The sequence below is a fragment of the Eublepharis macularius genome, chromosome 7, assembly GCF_028583425.1.
Source record: "Eublepharis macularius isolate TG4126 chromosome 7, MPM_Emac_v1.0, whole genome shotgun sequence".
In the NCBI taxonomy this organism is placed as follows: domain Eukaryota; kingdom Metazoa; phylum Chordata; class Lepidosauria; order Squamata; family Eublepharidae; genus Eublepharis; species Eublepharis macularius.
Window position 1 is genome coordinate 88,253,361 of NC_072796.1, and position 4,297 is coordinate 88,257,657.

Genomic DNA, 4,297 nt, shown 5'->3' on the forward strand with positions numbered 1-4,297 from the left:
CTTGAGTTATCTGTGGTTGTTAGTGTTGAGGAATATTATTAACTTTACATTGGGAGATGCGAGGCCATTATATTGAAACTATCACACTGCTGTTTTGGAAAACTTACCTTATGTTCCTTAACTACCTTAAGTTAAATATCTGAAAAATAAAAGGTTATTGAAAATCCTATAAGCTTCCATGAGTGAAATTGGTGCTACCCTACATTGTAAACTGAATTGGAGTAGGCTGTGGCTGGCAGGAGATGATGTATAATTTAAAGAACAAGGAGGATTTGAAAATGCAAACAGTGAAAACAGTTCGAGAAACACAGTGTTTAAAGGTGAAAAGAAGAAAATTAAAAGGGATGAAGAGAGAAATTCAGGTCAATAAAGAAGATTGTTGGACTAGAGGTGGAAGAACCATGGAAGATGGAAGAATAAAAAACAAACAATTGGAGGGAGGTGTAAATTTAAGTTTGCATTTAATATTGTCCATCTAACAGTGTGATGCTTTTGTTGCTGCCCAGGGCTTTTCAAGTGTTGCCTGTATAGAGAGTCAGCTACTTAGTACAAGTGCTGATTCTGTCAAAGTAGAATCAAGGTAGTGGGGTCCTCTCCCCCCCAGTGTCTTTGAGCCTGCAGGCTCCTTTGGAATTCTGACACAGCTTTGTAGGTATAACCACAAAACAGCTGCCACAGGGGAGGCATAGCCAACAGCAAAATGTCAGGGATTGAGGTTATTTATAATTCTAATGGTAACTGTTCAACATTCCAGGCAGAAGCCCTATTTAACATGAACATGTTTTACAATATTTTCTTGCATGCACACGATTTACTTTTAGTTACACAGTGAAGATTCTTGTGCTGTGGTGACAACCGCCAAAGTAATATTATAATTTATATTTTAACTTCATTTATACCCCATTCTCCATTTCTTCAGTCTCCATTTTTTCCTCACAACAACCCTGTGAGGTAGGTTAGGCTGAGAGTAAGTAACTGTTCCAAGTCCTCCAGCAAGCTTCCATGGCAGAGCAGGGAATCAAACCTGGGTTGTCTATATCCTAGTTCATCACTCTAGCCAGTACACCATAATTTTTTTTTTAATCTGCACATCCAATCAGATAACTGCAGGGCAGAAGTCCCATCTGGCCCCACCCACTTTCTAAGAATACTTGGTGGACACTAGGGAAGGTGTTAGCAGGATCCATGGCACCAGAAGTCACCTCTGACTTACTAATAATAATAATAATATAATTCAGTTTATATACCGCCCTTCAGAACAACACCCCCTCAGAGTGGTTTACAAAGTATGTTGTTGTTATCCCCACAACAATCACCCTGTGGGTGGGGCTGAGAGAGTTCTGGAAGAGCTATGACTGACCCAAGGTCACCCAGCTGGCTTCAAGTGGAGAAGTGGGGAATCAAACCCAGCTCTCCAGATTAGAGTCCCATCACTCTTCATCACTGCACCAAACTGGCTGTCACCATTGCTGACCACCCTAGCTACTGAATGAAAACCAGCTATTAAAAAATAATCAAAGCTAATCTTAATTTAACCAACCCAGAGAACTCTGCTAATAAATGAATGATAGTTGCCATAATGAATATTTATTTACTTTATATCTGTCTTTCTGTTAAAAAAAATCCAAGGCGGCTAACAAACATGAAATCCTAACACAATACAGATCCCATAACAATATGGCAAAATCTCTCCCAGCAAAAGGCAACACCTCCATGCCACAGTTTGTTTCTGCATAAGCAGAATAGCATTCATCCACTTACAAACAATGTTGAAGCCAAAAGGTACAATGAACAAGCCATGGATGGCAACTTTCGTAGTGTTCTGTAACATGGCCCAGAGCTATGAAAGCTACATACAGAGCTTTTTCTGTCTTTTGGTGTAAGAGACAATCATACTGAAGTTAAGAAAATAGAGGGAGAGCTATATGTATCATTGTCCTATAGGAGCATTTTCTAAAAGCAGAGTTATAGTAGCAGTGAAGAAATCCCTGATGGCCTGGAGATGTTACTAGTTACCAGCTCAATACTAAACTACAGGACTGCCTTAAAAACTAGAGAAATCTGATTATTTGCAGTTGAACTGATCAAGCATGTGTTATGCCTTGAACCGTATCTTAAAGTAGAAATTTAAACAAAAAAGTAAATGGCATGGTAGAAACCAACATTTGTGAGTCATGTATCTGCCTTTGCTAGATAAATACAACAGGACATCCTGTCACTGCAGCCTAATTTTTATTTAGCTTTTCATTATCTCATCATGGATGAAAAACCATTGGAGGAGAGAATGAGGCTTTTCCAACCCCAGAGCCCTGGCCCGTTTCTCTGGAGAAAAAAGAGTTGTGTTTCCAGAAAACTGCAAAAGGTTTTATTTTGACAAGTTTTTACACACGGTTGGATCCAGCCATTTTTTTCACTCAAACTCACCCAATCTCATCTGCACTTACAGCCTCCAACCCACACATTGGTACATGCAGGCCCTGTGACTTCCAAGAGGCTTTTTTGATTTTTTAAAGGGCCCCTTTTCGCCAGTAGAAAAACTCGTTGGTGCCAACCCGTGTTTTTAAATGCTGGAGCTAATACAAAAGATCACATGCTGATTCTACCGTCCCAGCTGGAGATCAGTAGTACTAGAAGTATGTCAGGAATTGGGATATGCACGTTATCTAAGGTTGCAGTGATGGCCACAGACATAATCACTTTTAAAACAGGATTAGACAGATTCGTGGAGGATAGGTCTGTCAATGGCTACAAGCCATGGTGACTAAAAGGAACCTTCACATTCAAGGGCAGTAAATGTCTGAATACCAGTGCCCGGAGGCAACATCAGGGAAACGCCTTGGCCTCTATGCAGTGTTGGCTCTCCACTGATTGGATGCTGTGCGAAACATGATGTTTGATTAAATAGACAAGTGGTCTGACCCAGCAGGGCTCTTCTTACAGTCTTACCTGATCTGGTAATTTGACAGTGCCCTTTATAAGTGAAATCTTGAAAAAGAAATAGCTTAAGCACACTGTAAACATATTTGGGACAAATGCATTTTTTTCCCCATGTTTGCTGAGGCTAATGTTTGTGGGTTCTGGATAATTATCAGTTGCATAGTTTGTTTACTTGTCAGACATCTGAGTTTCTGTGCTCCATGCCTCTTAGAATACTGGCTGATGATGTTTCACAGTCCCATATTTTTAATAACCCCCTTATCTTTAACACTTTAGGTTCACAGGTTTGCCCTCTTTTTCTGTTTGCCTGAACCCAGCATGTGATGAACAACCATCTGTTATAGAAGGGTCATGGTATCACAAGTTACTTTGTTTTATTGCATCAAAATGAAGTGACCAGAAAAGTAATCTTTTCACTGTTCATCATCAAAAACTGCCAAACAAATTGAGTCTTAGTATTAGTTTTTACCAGAAAAATTAATATGAGAATAGCACATGAAAATAGAAATGAGCACCTGCAGATTAAAGGTACTTTTAAAAACATGATGGTAACTATTATTAAATAACATTTTAATTCCAAGCTTTCTGAAATGAGAGCAATGGTACAGTCCTTTCAAGTTATGCTCAGATTATGCTGCTGACATTATGCGCTGTCATCATGTTAAGGCAGAATGATTCTGGTGGAACTTTACCTACTCTGCTGGAACTGGCCAGAAATGGGATGGAATGTATGAGGGCAGGAGCAGAGTAGCCTCCTCTGTAGTCCCAATCCTGAAGTCCTCCAGGGCAAAATCCCACCTTTTATTCTATAGGAGTGGACAGTCACAAGGGCAAGAAACTGTTTTAACCTACTGGAGTCTTTGGAGGGGAAAAAAGGACTAGTGCTACCTTCTTGTTTTGCCACATCCATATAGCTCTCACAAAACAAAGGATTCCAGCTAAATTTGCAGCCAGTCCATGGTATTCCATGGTAGTTTACAAACCACTGTTGGGATGTCCATAGCTCATGTATAGGGCTCTAGTATTGGCAAAAAAAAGCCTTCTTTCATCATCTACTAGCAGTGTTTGCCATAGTAGTGCCACAAGATATGTATGTGCTATATGGAAGAGTAGAACAGTGGCCCGTGAAATCCCATATAGAGACAAGTTTCTACCATGCTGTGCTGAAGGCAATGGGAAGCACAGAATATCTTTGGTGAGTTCTTAGGATGCATTCCTGTGTGCACTTACCTAAAAGTAAAGCAATTGAACACAGTGGGACTGAATAAACGTGCAGAATGAGAATCTGTCTGTACAACCAGCAAATCCACCAAGATTTTCACTCAAAATAGAAGGTGGTGAGCATTGTTTTGATTAATAC